Genomic DNA, 17,038 nt, shown 5'->3' on the forward strand with positions numbered 1-17,038 from the left:
TTCTTAACAAACAGAACAGAAACCATATTCATCAAACCTTTCAAATCCAACCCATGAGAATCCTCATGCGGAGTACCACAAAGATCATCCGTCTGCCAGTTATTATTCAATATCTACCTGTCTCAACTAACCACGATCATTAAAAAGACATGGCCTCATTTGTTACAACTATGCTGACGACACACAAATAGTCTACAAAATACAAGACACACAAGAAGAAAACACAACATTAGAGAGCTGCCTTCGCGAAATATATAAGTGGATAAACTCAAACTACCTCAAACTCAACCCAGGCAAAACAGAAATAATGATCATCACAAAAAATGGAGGAGACAACCACTACATCCCCTGACCAATCAACTTGGTACAACCCCAGCCCCATTGTCGATTGTAAAAAACATGGGAGTCCTGATGGACAACAAACTTAGTCTAGAGCCACAAGTAAACGCTCTAATCAAGAAATGCCTCTTTCTCCTGCGAGCGGTAAAAATGATCCTACCATTCCTGTCATTCACCAACAAAACACTCACTGTCATTGCTCTCCTCATGTCCAGAGTAGACTATGCCATTAGCCTATATCTGGGCATGCCAGAACGCTTCTAAAAAAAACTCCAACGCATGCAAAATACAGCAGCCAGACTGCTCCTCAAACTAGCTCAAAGAGAACACATCACACCAGCACTGAAAACGCTACACTGGCTACCAATAAAACAGCTAAACAAGTTCAAATCAATGTGAATAACGCACAGAGCAATTCACGATCAAGGCATGGAGTTCCTAAGAGAAAAAATAAACGTGCATCGCCCAACAAGACCGCTCAGATCCAGCAGCGACATCCAGTTGGAAACAAAACCATACAATTAAGGAAAATTCGGGGGATCCTCTTTCTCTCACCTCGCCCCAGAAACCTGGAACAAGCTACCAAAGAACATACGTAATACAAGACATCACCTCCTATTCAGAAAATTCCTCAAATCTTAGCTCTTCACCCCAAAACTAGAAGAAAATGCCTATGATTGCAGATACACAGCTGAAACTAAGAGAGGAAACCAATACTCCCTATCTCCCTAAGCTATCACCGATCAAAAGAAGTAAGGGAAGAACAATCAGTGGCATATCAATGTACCAACTTAAAGATAGATAAGCTAGAATCATACCAAAGAACGAACACAGAGAGATCGGGATTGAAGGGTAAGGATGATATATCATTAAAACCATGGCCTACAAAGGAAATACAGTCAGCAATGGACCACTGACAGGAAATAGACAGGAAGGGAGCGGGTGATTGTAAAAGTACAGCACCAATACCAGAGTGGGGGAAAATGCACTCCCCAACCTGGTACACAAAGGTTGAAAATATCACAGCTGGGAATTTGCCACGCCATCACTCCTAACAATTAGACAGACAGGAAAGAAAAAGAGAAAGAATATGCCTACCCCATTGGACAACCGGATACATGGAACAATAATTATAAGGACTAAAACACATATAACCCACCAACCCAAAATCTCAAATTTCTGCATAATTAACTCACACAAAAATCCACACAACCACCTTCTCACACAGCAAACCACACGCACTTCACCACACCGCAACAACAACACATAAGTCGAACAAAAGCACACAAGGACTCAAGGCTCAGCGCATGGTGAAAACTGAACTGAAGCTGCCAACAGGACATCACCTTTCTCACTTTCCTACTCCATCTTCACCCAGCTAACCCCACCCCACCTTCTTTTTTGCTGATCTGCCTGAACGCCTTGGGACCAATTCCGTTGGTGACAGTGCGCGGTACAAATACCTTTAACATTAACATTAACATATGGGCATCCTGTGAAGGCTGCACAAATTCGGCCTAAAAAATACAATTTTTTTTGGCTCAGCTTGACATAGAATTGAAGCCTGTCAACCTTCAAAAGGCAAACATAGCAGAGGGTAGGGTGACAATGTGTTGAGCACTTCAAACTGTATGTTGCCACTAAGGCATAGATGGAAGCTAAGACAGAAATACAAATACGCACGATAACTCTGGTCCATAGAAGGAGACAATTCAAGTCAACATAACTCCATAGCTAAGAAAAAATGCCACAAAAATAGAGAGCTGACACCGATCTCATCCATGAAAATGGTAACTCTACTAATAATCTGTATACATCAGGAGACGTCTGTCAAGTTGGGCACCAATCATGGAAGTTGTGATGGCCTTTCACTATACTAATTAAGTATTTCAGGTTTTTCCTATGCCTGTAATAATCAAACTCAGTGAGGTGCTGGAGGATGAACTGGGGATCATTATGGTTTGAAAATGATATATGACAGAGTGCTAACAAACAATCTGCAAGCTTCGGAAAGAGTCCAAATAGTGATCCATTCAGGAGATGTATGGACAGTGCAGAACAAATGAGCACACTACCGGTAAGAGATTTTTTGTGGTGCAGCGTTTGATTAGATGCTTGCAGAAAGATTACCATTTGTGGGACTGATAGAGCTGGTAGCATGCAGCACTGTTTTAGGTGGAGACCACACAGCCATTTTGCTTGTTGGGTTGTGTATGTTTTCCTGAGCTAAGATCAAACAGAAACTGGATAACCCAAACTGTATTTGTTTATGAACAGCTAATATGGGAGGCCCGATGCACACCAGCAAATACAGTGGCACAAAAGAGTTCACTCGTAATCACTGGACACATCAACATTTCACAAATACAGCTTGAATTATTGCAACATTTGCTACCACTTGCACAAGTACCACCCGCACATCCCTGTTCAGACGTGGTACCATAAAGCAGGTTATGGAATAGTCCACTGCAATCATAAAATGCAAATTAACGGGTGGTTAATGGTTGATCAATATTAACCCACTATCTTTATTTACTATACCATAAGGTGATATATAGCTGTATATCCTAAATCCATATGAATGTGCCATAGTATAGCACTCTGATCCTTGTTATAGCTTATCAATGTGGAGTCTTCTCTAATATACAACCACGTGTCAATGGCAAAGGAACCTGGGTTTGGACCAATAAGCAGGCAAAACAGAATATTTCTTCCTCTGATCTGTCTAGCAGACAAGTTACTATGCCCAGTCACTGCACCACTGTCTGGGCCGCCAAGCCATCTACTGTCATCTTTGGCTGACCGACAGCCTTAAAGACCTGCAGAATCATCACACACCTTCTCAATGAATGGTCAAGCCCAAGAATGAGATCAAGGAAACTACCACAATGCTTGTGACTGGCACCAACCACAAAGCTGGCCGGGACCATCCTTGGTGCAATTGAAGGCCCGACTCAGAGCCTGCATGCCTTTATTGAACAAATACACATACATATTGCTATAATCTGCACAGATTTACCAGATATCTAGTCAATCCATAATTAATTTGAGATGCAAGTGAAACACTGGAGGCAAGACTCCAGGAATTTGAGAATGTTACAACAAAAATACTGAAAGTGGATAAAGGAATCAATTCCTTACAGAAACAAGTGGAAAATGGTGAGAAGTGCCATTGATGCAGCGTTGGACTATCGAGAGGGAGATGACCTGTTAGCGCTCCTCGTTGCATGTCTTGCTCAGACTGATCCTGCAAGGCTCGTAAAGCAGAAAACGTATAGGCTGGCCCACAGAGACCTTTAGACCAGAGCAACAAGACCAAAGGTATTGCCAAATATCTGAGGTGCCCTCAGTAAATATGCATTATGAAAGCAGTCGGAAATATGTGACCATTGCAGTGAAGAAGGGATTCCAATATGTATAATAACCCAGATTTCTTTAGCAGTACCACAAAAACTCACGAAGAATCTTTGGCCACAAGAACAATGCTGAGAGAAATGGAGTTTAAATACAGGCTATCCGGGCACTGTACTGATGAAATCAACAAGAGGTGAGAGAACAGCCTTGTTTGACAACCAGAAACTCTGCAATCATACATATATTCTAAATCTAAAGAAAGAAGGGATGCTAACAGATGGAGTTCTAGAAAGGTCATTCAGCTACCATATGAACATTCTCATTGCTACATGTCCTGTGTGAGGCTGAATATACATTGGGCCTTATCGTCATGCAAAATGAAAAGAAGGTCCTGAACATTCTGACCGCAAGATGGCTATCACGTGATGTTTGGTGTAACCAACATGTTTGTTTACCTTTGTTATTTCGTTTTGGTTCGCACAGTGCATAGAGTGTTATCTTCCATGCCCTCTCTTCTAAGATGTGGTGTAAACAGTGATAAAACTGCATGAACTTGATTTCACTATGCTAAGGCTTAAACTGATATAGGTTGCAACACAAAAAGGTCAGCCAATGGCCTGCATCATAGTGGTCATATTATTCACTACTGTAGGGATTCTGGGTTTCCCTTGCTCCATTATTTCTTCAGTCTCCTTCCTCCACTGGTCTGCAGGGAATTTTGCAACCATATTAAAAAAGACACATGTGCCTTTGTCCAGAACCTCTGTGTTGTCTATTTTGGGTCAGTACTCACAGTTTACTGTAAAACACTGTTGAAATGCTTGATATGAACAAGTTGGCTGAACATTACAGGTGGTCTAAAACATGACAATGTACACTGAAACCCATTAAATCCAATGTGGGTTTCCTAAAATTGGTGCCCAAACAAAACTGATTAAAAGTTCATAAATTCTTCTTGCATACTGAACGATGTGTCATATCCATAAGACTGATTTAAAAACAAACACAGAGCCCACCAAACTTAAAAGACACTAAGCGGCTACATCCATTTTTTTCACCTGTGGTAAGTTGTAAAAGAGCGTGGTTGTTTTGATAAGGAAATAAACAAGATTGTCCTGATTATTGGTTACAATAGGGAAGATGATTACAAAGAAAGTAGAGGTGGACTATCAACATTTTAATGTAATTAACATCTATGATCCAATTAAGAATAAACCCGTATTTTGGATAAACATAACTCAACCAGACACAGATACTCTAATGCTTCCAATGTTTTTAGCTATGATTTGCTTTGCACCGCCTGCATGCTATGTACTAGATCGGGAAAGAAAATCTATGGCATGTCTCACAGCCATAGGTCTGTTTGTGCCATGAACTCATCCATAACACTCTCAGATTCTTGAATGATGCTCCATAATAAAGTGGCTGACATACATACATTAAAGGCATATGGTCTAGTAAAAAATGTTATTTAAAAAATAGATAGGCAACATAAAGAAAAATACTAGCATTCTCTTTTTTAAAACTTCCTATGTAACATTTTGAGCTATTCAAGCTCAAAATTCGCAAAAGCAAGCAAATGGGCGCATCCATTTTGTGAAATGGATGCCCTCCTGTGCTGGCTTTTGCTTTTGCGGCACTAATGAAGGAAAAGCCAGCCAGCTGTAGTAAACAAAAGCTACCGCTGGGTGGCTTTCCCTTCATTAGTGCTGTACGCGGAGGACGGGGACCGGAGACCAGAGCAGGAAAGCTGCAGCTGAATCTCGGTAAGTGCTATTTATTTAAAAAAGAAATATAAGCACTAGCTGCGTTTTTTTTTCTAAGTTTTCCGGGCTGGAGGAGCCCGGAAAACTTAGAAATAAAACTGCAGCTTTAAAAACGTTGTATTTATGTTTGCGGTCGCTTTTGAAGCGACCGCAAACATAAATACAACGTCATTGTGTTGGAAAACGCTGCGGTTTTTCTTTCCAAGTTTCTCAGGCTCCTCCGGCTCGGAGGAGCCTGAGAAACTCAGAAAGAAAAACCGCAGCGTTTTCCAACACAACCGCATTGTGTTTCTGCCTGAATCTGCTTTCCCATTTGGGGCTCTCGGGCTCCCCACGGGAAGCCCGAGAGCCCCAAATGGGAAATCAGATTCAGGCAGAAACAACGCGGCATTGCGGAAAACAACCGCGTTGTTTCTGCCTGAATCTGCTTTCCCATTTGCCCCAAATGGGAAAGCAGATTTAGGCAGAAACAACACAGCATTTAGCATTTCCCATTTGGGTCTCTCGGGCTCCCTACAGGGAGCCGAGAGCCCCAAATGGGAAATCAGCTGTAGGTAGAAACACTACGCGGCATGTAAACATAACCGCGTTGTGTTTCTGCCTGCTGTGGGTTTCACTTTGGGTCTCCGGTGCTCCCCTGGGAGCACCGGAGACCTAAAGTGATAGCCACAGCAGGCAGAAACACAACGCGGTTGTGTTGGAAAACGCTGCATTTTTTCTTTCCGAGTTTCTCAGGCTCCACCGAGCCGGAGGAGCCTGAGAAACTTGGAAAGAAAAAACGCAGCGTTTTCAAACACAATAACGTTGTGTTTATGTTTGCGGTCGCTTCAAAAGCGACCGCAAACATAAATACAATGTTTTTAAAGCTGCGGTTTTATTTCTAAGTTTTCCGGGCTCCTCCAGCCTGGAAAACGTAGAAAAAAAAACGCAGCTAGTGCTTATTTTTTTTTAAAATAAATAGCACTTACCGAGATTCAGCTGCAGCTTTCCTGCTCTGGTCTCCGGTCCCCGTCCTCTGCGTACAGCACCAATGAAGGAAAAGCCACCCAGCGGTAGCTTTTGTTTACTACAGCTGGCTGGCTTTTCCTTCATTAGTGCCGCAAAAGCAAAAGCCAGCACAGGAGTACATCCATTTCACAAAATGGATGCGCCCATGTGCTTGCTTTTGCGAATTTTGAGCTTGAATAGCTCAAAATTTTACATAGGAAGTTTTAAAAAAGAGAATGCTAGTATTTTCTTTATGTTGCCTATCTATTTTTTAAATAAAATGTTTTACTAGACCATGCCTTTAATTAAAATTGACACTTCACTTTCTTCCATACAGATAATGGGACTCATTACGAGTTTGGAGGCAGCCATGCCCTTAATAAGGGCATGGCTGCCTCCAAACTCTAGTCCGGGTCTGTGGTCCCTGAATGGGGAAATACCAGGCCATTCCGACTTCGGAGGGCCCGGTATTTCCCCATTCAGGGAACCTGGACCTGGACCATCATTTGAGCCCCCATAGGGCTCAATGGGAATGGGGAGCATGCTAACAACGGGCCCGTTAGTGATGGGCCTGATATTAGCATGCTGGTCCCCTTGCAGGACTCGCAAAGGACGTCTGGTCTGAACAGATGTCCAGAGCGGGTCCCGCGAGGGGACCTCGTAATGAGGCGGTACGGTGTTAATGGCGCCAAAACCTTTAGCGGCGCCATTAACCCCTTACCGCCTCACTTGTAATGAGGCCCAATATCTTCATGAATACAATTCTGACAGCATGCCTCACACAATTCATTATAGGAATTTGAGGTCTGCACACTGAGGCACTGACTGGGTGACAGCCCCACTGTCAAAAGTTCTGACTTCACCACAGATACAGACAATGGACAAGAACGATTCGAAGACAGAGAAGCTTTAAAGCACTCTGCACAGAGGATGGCAACAAGGAGGAATGTAAAGCAGGAATACAAAAATGGAAGGGATAGACGGTATCCAGACTTCCTTGAGCACAACACAAAACGACCTCTGGGTTCTCCCTTTCGGTAACACCAAACCCTTAGTCTTATTTGCCGGAGATGTCTGAACAGGAGAGTGTTCTGAGTACACTAAGATACATAATGGCAGTCACCCATTCTGAGGGAAGAGGCGTGTCCTCAGATGCAGTCCAGGTTCGTGGGCTGGCTCCTTTATGCTGTTACCTATGGTGGAGACTAGTTATAGTATAAAGAGGTCAGAAAACTATTGAGAGTGACCAATATATTTCCCTTTGCACAAGAAAGATGCTGTACATAAAGCCAAGGTCCATCCGGGCGCATGTTGAAGAGGGGGCAAGTGGCCTTGAGAGCCCCCGGATGTTGTTCTCAAACATCAGGCAGAGACAGACCCATCCCTAAAGAAGGCCTCAGTGAAGCCAACTAGATGACCTGGGATATAATATTTGGATGTTTACTTTAAATAAAATCAGAGCTTCATTTATTACAAGGGCATGCTGTCGTACGACCCATAATAATCTTAAACCATGCTTTGATATTAGCTGCACTATACTTAGACACTGTAGGCTTGAAATGCAATAGATGATGGATACATCATGTGCTTCTGCAAGACGAAAACATGAAACAAACAATTTGAAATTCACTTGAAATACTTCTTTGCATGTAATGACCCGGCAGATACACCACTGGCCCTAATATGGGACAGGTACAAATCCATGCTGAGAAGAAAGTTGATCTCCCAATTGACCTATGCAATGAAAGAGGACAATACATTGTTAGAAGCTAAATTACAATTGGTAGAAACCATAATACACCTTTTCATAGACGTCATTTTAAAATTGTGCAGTTTGTGTACTTTTGGTCAAAATTGACCAATCACATATACATAGGCGTGTATATATACATATGTGTATAGGGGGTTGTTGGGTGAAGGGGTGATAGTGTTGGAGGTGTCGCTAGAGGCAGGGGCCTGGGAGGGATCCCTTATGGACCCTAATTGCAATAAAAACTGACAACCTACACACATTTAGAAAGATGACAATGAAATTACGTAGAACCAGTAAACACTTTGGGAAAAGAATATGCCACATTTGGCAGGGAATATTGACTGAAAAAGCTAGCAAAACCGATGGTACATCTAAATTTGATTGTAAGGATTAGAGCCGGCAACGACTTATTTAACAGTAAAGGTACATACCACTAAAGGAAACATAGGCGGGTTCATAAAATGGCTGGATACCTAATGGCAAACAAGATAAAACAAAGGTACCATTATCCTAGATTGATGCAATTAGCTGCATAAAAAATGCACCACTTGCCAAAGTGTTTTGGGGGTTTTAAAATTGCTCAGAGATTCCTGCATACAGAAATACTTTTATGTTATCACCACCCCCACCCCCCAGACTAAACCTGGTCTGTTTGAGTCATTGGAGTCACCACTAAAACTAGATGAGATTAAACTAGCAATCTGTTCACTGGTGAGGGGCAAAGATATACATATCGTTTGACAACTGAATTTTACAATGTGTTCTCAAACGTACTAGCTCCCATCTTTCTAGTTATAGTCTGACTTACTTGAACATGAATGAATGAATTGCAAGTTTTATTCTTGAGGCCACCATGAATATGTTCCTTAAATCTGACGGAGAACTCACAGTGGCCATGAATTAGCTCCCCGTTTCACACATAAATTAGGTCTTCACAATTCATGCTAACAATCATAGCTTCTGGATCAGGCAAAATATTGCTGATTCTGCTCTCAATGGAACTTATCTGTTTTACAGGTGGCAGTCTGGCCTTAGGTAATTCTCTGCTGCTATATGATATGTACAATTAGCCAACGGATTACAAACACCAGCAGTGGCTATCTCCCTTGATGCAGAAAAAGGTATTAACTGAGCTGCTATCTCCCTTGACACAGAAAAAAACATTTAACTGAATTGAATAGAAATACCTCTTGCATATCTTCATATCCATGATTTGGATCATCATTGATGGCTATGAAAGAAATTGTAAACAAAGCTACCAGAGCATTTATATTGATAAATGGTGTAGCATCCTAGGGTTTTAATTTGGCCTGTGGAAAAGGGCAAGGGTGCCCTTTTTCAAGCATATTATTTATCTTGGCCCTTGAGCAACTGTATATGAAAATTTTATAACACCTTAGGTAGGTGGAATTGAGATGAAACATGATGAAACAATGCTCCCAGCTTATCACAAAGATGTTACGGTTTATATCACTGATCCCTCAGCATCTTGTTGAGTGCTATTGGACATATTGGAGGAATTTGGCACCATATCAGAGTACAAACCTAATTGGGAAAAAATACTATCAAATTTCTTCCATTAAATACACTAATGTTCCAACAGAACCCCAACAGAACCCCATTAATTTGAAACCTAATGGACTCAAATATCGAGATATTATTGCTCTACGACATTGAAAGAAACTAATAAGATTATAAGATAAAAGAAAATATTTTTTCTCAAATAGCGAGATGATCGCCACTATTTGTCTTTGATGGTAGTGTTTTTTTGGTGTTTTACAGGGTAAGATTAACACCAGAATTCTAGCTGTTTCAGAGTACATGGCAATGGAATTTACTTATTACCAGCATTTTTACACACAAAGTGATACTCGGTTTATGGAGGGAGGGGTGAGTTGACCCGAGCGTTTAATCAACCCCACACTGCACTGCATTACCTGTTTCCAATTCAAACACATTATGCCTTTCATGTGCTAAACAAACTACCAATCCCAATACCCCAAAATGTTTTCCCCAAAATAAGCTTGATACTAAAAAATATTTATGACAGAATGAACTGCCTAGAATGAAACTGACTAAGCTTCAAAGTCCCAAAGAGAGAGAATGTGTGAGGATTCCTATATGCCACGTGTATCACTATGTCCTTGTGTTTAGACAGGTCTAACTGTGGAAATGAGGCTGCAGAACAATGGAGGTCCCTTCCTGACTGACCTTAGGGCAAGCACTGGTCAAATCCTCTGCCTCTATCGATACCGTTTTCCCCAGGTTAGCATAGCCATTTGACTTTATGATGGAATTTATGGTGACAGCATTTTAGGACACAGGATGACTCGAGCACAATGTGTGGGATGCTATAAATTCCTCCATATTAAATAATTACAAAGATCTGCATTGGGGTGTCCATTAGAATGGCCAGGCTAGATTTGCAAATGCTTACCACATTTAGATCAAAATATGGGCACACATACTACACTGCCTATTGCCCAGATACAAATCACCTTTGTCTTACCCAATAGCTCTTATTTTGAATATTTATAGCTTAGAGGACCTTAGAAGATAGCAGTTCCTGAGGGGATCTCCACCTGAAACTTTAACAGTCATGCCAACAATCACATGCTGGCATAAACCTAAATCATCACAGTTGTACAGAGCAATAACATGTGTGTGCTACCAGGTGCACAGTCCAGTGCAAATTGTAATGAATTCAAGATTTAGGAACTAATGTGATGTTAGAAGAAAGTGCACTATTTTTCAGGTCTGAGTGAATTAAACAGACCCTGTACAGACATGGTTTTAGAATAATATTGACCCCACAAAATCTCAGCAAAGTAGAGTTAATTGAATCATATTCCTGCTGGCATTGCAATATCCTCCCCGCTCCCTGGCAATATGCTCCACATTGGCCTCCCACTTTTCCTCCAAAGCTCTTACCATCCTGTCCTCACTGCCATCTGCTCCCTCCCCCACCTCCCTCCTTCTTCCACTTCTTCAGACTCCACTCTCCCCCACCATACTCTCCTCATTCTTTCCCATTTCACTAGATGAGATCTCTAGGGCTGTCCACTCTATGAACGTCTCCTCTAAACTGGTGCTACCATGCTCATCCAGAACCATGAAGGACAACATCAACACTCTCACCCCTGCCTTGTCGGACCGCTCTAACCACTTGTTTGCCACAGGCTCTCTCCCTCAGTCCCTCAAGCACTAAGCACTCCCTTGTGCACACTCTTCTAAAAAAGCTGTCTGCTGACGCCTCTTGCCCGGCTAAGTATCAACCTATCTCTATCACCCCTTTCTTGGGCAAACCCATTGAGACGCTGGTCATCCCCTGCTGACCCTCCACACCGTATTGATGGGCTGTCTACATGACCATCAGTCTGGTTCAGGGAAGCCAGAGGCACTGAAACTGCTCTCCTGAATACCTGTGAAGACCTACTCTCCAATCTCGACTTTAACTCCCTTTCTGTTCTGATCCTCCTCGATTTCTCCTCTGCTTTTGACACTGTCAACCACTCCATCCTCATAAACCATTTCTGTGATACCATAGGCATCACAGACAGGGCACTGGTGTGGCCCATCTCTTTCCTCTCTAACAGACCCTCCCAAGTTCAAATGGGTCCCTTTCTCTCTGCCACCTAACTCTCCACCTGTGGCATCTCTTGGGACACTATCCTATTGCCATGGCTCTTCAACATCTACCAGGCCTCTCTGGCTCACCTGTTCTCCACCTACTCTTCTCACTTCCAGTGCTGTGCAGACGACACACAGCTCTCCAGCTGCCTTCCCCTACCTCCTACTCCTCTTCCTCCCTTATACATGATTACCTGATTGCTAACTAGGCATGGTACTCTGCCAATTATATTTGCCTTAAGCCAGCAAGACTGAGATCCTTCTCATTGGGATGCCTGCTCTAAATTTCCCCCTCACTCTCTGGCCAGACTTATTGGGTCCCCTCCTCTCACCCAGTTGTGAGGCAAAACACCTTGGGATCATCTGTGACTCCTGTCTCTCCTTCTCCCCACACATCACGGACAATGCCAAGAAGTCCAACATCCATCTTTATCTCCTCAGGGGCATTCTACCTTTCCTCACCTTCTGTCAGAAGCTCAATGTCTCCAGAGCCTTTGGTTCTCTCTAGGCTTGACTACTGCAATAGCCTCATCCTCAATCTTCCTCTTTCCTCCCTTCACTCACTCCAACAAATCCAGAATAGGACTGTAAGACTTATCCTTTGCCTCAAGCCCAGGAACTGCATCTCTCCAGTCCTAAAGTCTCTACATTGGCTCCCGGTGATAGCAAGGATCAGATTCAAAACCTTTGCATCATCCACAAGGCTTTCTGGGGCCTGGGACCTGTCTACATCTAACTCTCCCTCCGCATTAAATACTCGCCAGTCAGAACCCTTCAGTCTTATGGCTCCAACTCTCTGCAGGTCAAACGTTTCTCCAAGCAGAGAGTGGGAGATAGATACCTCTCCTTGACTGGTGCCTCCCTCTGGAACAGCGTCCCTCTCCCCCTCAGACTAAGCCAGATCTGCTTAAGTTCCGTAAACTTCTAAATACCTTCCCTTTCCCCTCTTGCTCCTCTCTCCCCTGTTAAGCTCTCCACATGCCACTGCGACTGGGGCCTGGTCTCTTCAGAGTCATACAGGGACCAGACCACACCCCCTACCAGTCATTCTCAGCATCCTTTGCCAGCACTCACCCTTGGGCTCCCTCTCCCGGACTATCCCAACCCACCCCTCCTGTCCACTGCACTTTTCCTCCCCTCCCCCCTCTTTCTCCTGGCAATAGCTGCATAGGCCTGAATAGCACTTGCTCCACTATAAGGTCCCTCCACTATTGCACTTCTCCCTTTACCCCCTAACCCTTACACATATCACCTTGTCAAGCACTTGCACGCTAGGAATGTCACAAGGCCAACATAACCTTCTCTTTGATCATGTTGCTGTTTTCTTATGATAGCACATGCTCCCCTCCCCCATTCTTGTCTGTTGGTGCCTGGAAACACTTGTGTATAGGCGCCATACAAATATCAAATAAATAAATAAATAAAGACAGAATGTTCCTGGCATACCAGATGTTGTATTGTATTTACAAATGTAATTTTTGGTCAAAGATATGCAATGTCATTGTTTCTATACCACAAGATTCCCAGCCCCTATTCACATGTATGCTATTACTGAAGTTGCAGGCCTGTCAACCTGATCTACAAAAAACAAAAAAATCTGAATCTGCCCAAATCCATGCCTTTGATTGGCACTCATTACAAGTTTGGTGGTGTGGGGAAATAGTGGCGCTAATTAAATTAATGCCACTTTTCCTACACTTCCAAACTACAAGTTTTCTGGTGGGGCTGATTTACCTCTAGTCAAAAGATAATCAGGCCTTCACTGGCAAAAAACAGCCAGTAATACTGGCACTTGTGGTACCAGTGCTGGTAATGGCGGCAATCCCCTATGGAGTCCTATGAACTCCATGAATTGGGGATTTCCCTGCCAATGCGAGCATATTTAATACCAGGCGCTGGTAATGTTAGGTCCATTTGCCAATGTCCAGCCGGAATTACCAGCTGGATAACAGCAAAATGATAATAAGGACAATCGTTTCGAATAATAAACATACATTGAACATTAATGAATCCACTGGAGGAATCTAGCAACTTCATGTTTCTCATTGAATATCACAACATTGGTGCCTACATCAGTGTCAAAGTGGGGCACATTATCTGAATGCTTGACTCGACCCCAGGATCAAAGATATCACGATTAAGATCTTAGATTGGGAGAGATAGATATATGAGATTGGCAGCAATTGATTTTCCAATAATTCAAGAATGTCTGATTGGTATAATCACTATCTGTCTGTCATGCACGTGACTGATGAGAAGATATGTCATAGACTTCCTGGTAAGACTTGAAGAGTCTTACCCTTGCCGAGCAATGGAAATCACTGACTGACCCACTGACCATCTGGACTAGATAAGTCAGTGGAGACATTCAGGTTGAATAGAGCTTGTTTAATTAATATAACCTGGGTTTTTATGTTTGCAGTTCCCCTAACAGGGGACTGTATATTAAAAAAATGTTTACCAATTTAAAAGATTAATTCTGTGCCTGTGTTACTCCCTTATGTGTGGATGTTTTAATGGCTCTACTTGTTTGCATTTGTTCACATTTAGTTGTACAGTTTTGAAAGAACACATTGAAATATATAAAAAACTACTAAGTGGACAGGTGACAATTGATAAGGCTAAGTTAGGTTTACATCTAATAAATTCCATACCAACCCACAGTGGTGTGCATTTAGTTACATGTTTGAATATCACAAGTAAAAAAAAAAAAATACAGAAAATGATCCAAGGGTATGACAGAGTATGTTGAATAAACACAGTAGATTATCTGATAAAATTTGCATTAATAAACAGAACATGTGTTAGCTATATATTTTATGATGGTATGATATGATGAGTGATTAATAACGCGCCTGTAAACAAGTGTTTCTCGGCGTGCCAAGACAAGGTATTGAAGGCAGATGGAGGATATTGCTCTAAGTACAAGCAACCAGGGCAGTTCGGTGAAGGCACGCCCCGGCACACTCACGCCAGAAAAATACAACCCGCTAGAGAAAAATGGCAAAGAGATTTCTTGCAAGGATAACAAGTTTTAATCATGCAAAAATAAGGATTCAAGCAAAGAACTCTGCTGACTCGAGAAAGTCCTGGGCCACAGCAGTACAAACAGAAGTTTATAAGATATCACTGTGTCATCACTGTACAGTAAAAATCCACGTGGCTGGCTGATGAGACCCTAAAGGATGCACCTGAGGTCTGAGGTGGCTGAGCGGAGGGCTTGAGAACGAAGGTGTTTAGGAAAAGAGAGTTGGATGTAGTGCAGAACCCAGCCTCGAAAAGCTTTGTGGAAGATGCAGATGTATTTGAACTTGATCCTTGCATCGACCAGGAGCCAATGGAGAGATTTTGGGCTAGAAAGATATGTTCCCCGGGCTTGAGACCTGTTCTGGATTACTTGCAGAGGTTGGAGAGTAGAGGAAGGCAGATTGAGAAAGAGGCTATTGCAGTAGTCCAGTCTAGAGAGAACCACAGCTCTGGATACAGTGAACTTCTGGGGGAAAGTGAGAAAAGGAAGAATATCTCTGAGGAGGTGCGGCTGGTAGTGGGACTTTTTAGCGAGGTCCATGATGTGACAAGAGAATCAGAGAGTGGAGTCGAAGATCACACCAAGGTTTTTTGCCTCACAGGAATTCACTGGAAGAGGGACAGAGGAGAGCAGTTCACAACCTAGAAGGGCAGTGAGTCGACTGACAACGGGCATCCAAGGCACAAAGAGAAAAACCAGGTTTCCGTCCCCATTGTTATGTGGCTTCGCTGTTCTATCAGCATTGTTTGCTGCAATGGAAACGCTATTTGTAAGCCACTCTCGGAATACGTTGCGTTCCAGGTAATGCTGCGTATATTTTGGTCAGGTGCACCTATCCTGTGTCCAGAGTTCCAACCCGATACTTCTTCTATGTGCACGCGAAAAAGACGCTCCGCTGATACCCATTCATGCACCAACCCGGATCTAGTGCGTCCCTCGTTCCATTCGGGGTAACTTCCCATACTAGCTTTCATTCCTTCACATTTGGTACTGGACTTCCTACTGGACTGTATCTCTCTATTGTAACTTGATAAGCTCCTGTTATTTGGGGGTTATAAATTGTAATTGCTTGGACACATAGTGAACGGCATATTTTTCCTTCTCTATTTTCCCCATTTCCTTCTATAAGGTGGGCTAGACCTAGAAGTCTTATCTAGTCCTACTCAACAGAGAAGCTCAGTGTCCAGGGCCATAGCCATAGTGGAAATTATCTAGCATATGTTCATCTTTCCACTAAGTTGCTCAATTTTGTGCTGTGTTTAACGTTTGGTACAAATCCTCTTTATTTTTTTCCTTCCAGCCTGGGTTACAGCGGTGTAGTTCTCCCCCTCTTTCATTTGATTTGCCACATTGTTCAGTTACTTCTAAAAGATCAAAGGGGTGTATCTAAAGGATGATCTCCCTAATTTCCAAGTGAGGAAGAGACCCCAGCCAGGACGGGCCTGGGTCTATCTCCTATTACTCAGCTTGAAGGATCTGGTTCGTCCAATCAAAGGGGTGACAGGGTGAGTACTTGAGAGGCAGCCAAAGTGAACGAGGGAAAGCAGGAGCAAGGGTCCCAATAAGAAGGATCTCAGTCTTGCTGGCATTAAAGCAGAGATCATTGGAGGCACATCACTTCTGAATCATGGATAGACAGTCAGGAATTAGCAAGAGAGGAGATGATGATGAGGGAGCCTGAAGGAGGGCTGAGTGTCGTCTGCATAACACTGAAAGTTAGAGGAGATGTAGAGATGAGGTGGGCCACAGGGGCCAAGTAGACATTCAAAAGTGAGGGTAAAAGGTTGGAACCCTGGGGACCACCACATGTGGAGAGAGAGATAGTGGAGAGAAAGACCCAAGTTTGACCCTGTGACGATCGGTCCAGGACGAAGGTGGTCAACCAAGCCAGGGACTGATCCGAGATGCCAGGCTCTCACAATAACGATTGATCAGGATGGCATGATTGACCACGTTGAAAGCAGAGGAGAGATCAGGGAAGATGAGGACAGAAGGAAGGCTAGAATCGAGATTAGTGAGCAGATTTTCACAGGTTTTCAGGAGAGCAGTTTCCATGCCTCTGGATGCTCTGAAGCCAGACTGATGGTCTTGGAGACAACCAACAGATATAGTGTGAAGAGTAAGCTGGGAGATGGGCAGCTTTTTGAGGAGTTTGCCCAGGTGTGATAGAGATCGGGTGGT

This window comes from Ambystoma mexicanum, chromosome 8, assembly GCF_040938575.1.
Source record: "Ambystoma mexicanum isolate Mex_15411 chromosome 8, UKY_AmexF1_1, whole genome shotgun sequence".
Taxonomy (NCBI): domain Eukaryota; kingdom Metazoa; phylum Chordata; class Amphibia; order Caudata; family Ambystomatidae; genus Ambystoma; species Ambystoma mexicanum.